Genomic DNA, 238 nt, shown 5'->3' with positions numbered 1-238 from the left:
CCCCCGTTTGCCACCCCAAAGTAAAGCGGAGCCACGAGACATCCCTGCCTGACTCGTCCTCCACCACGGCTGCTTTTGGGCTCGGAGGATTATTGCTGAGACTGCCACACACGTCCAGAGCCACGCCGGGCAGCCCCCAAAGCGCTGCGGGACTGGTCCCTGCGTCCTGCCCAAAGCCAGCCGGGGTGAACTGCAAGCACTTGCCTGTGGCACTGTCTGGCACACAGATGGCATCGAG

Source organism: Buceros rhinoceros, unplaced genomic scaffold (genome assembly GCF_000710305.1).
Source record: "Buceros rhinoceros silvestris isolate BGI_N320 unplaced genomic scaffold, ASM71030v1 scaffold28416, whole genome shotgun sequence".
Classification (NCBI taxonomy): Eukaryota; Metazoa; Chordata; class Aves; order Bucerotiformes; family Bucerotidae; genus Buceros; species Buceros rhinoceros.
This window is presented reverse-complemented; position numbering follows the sequence as displayed.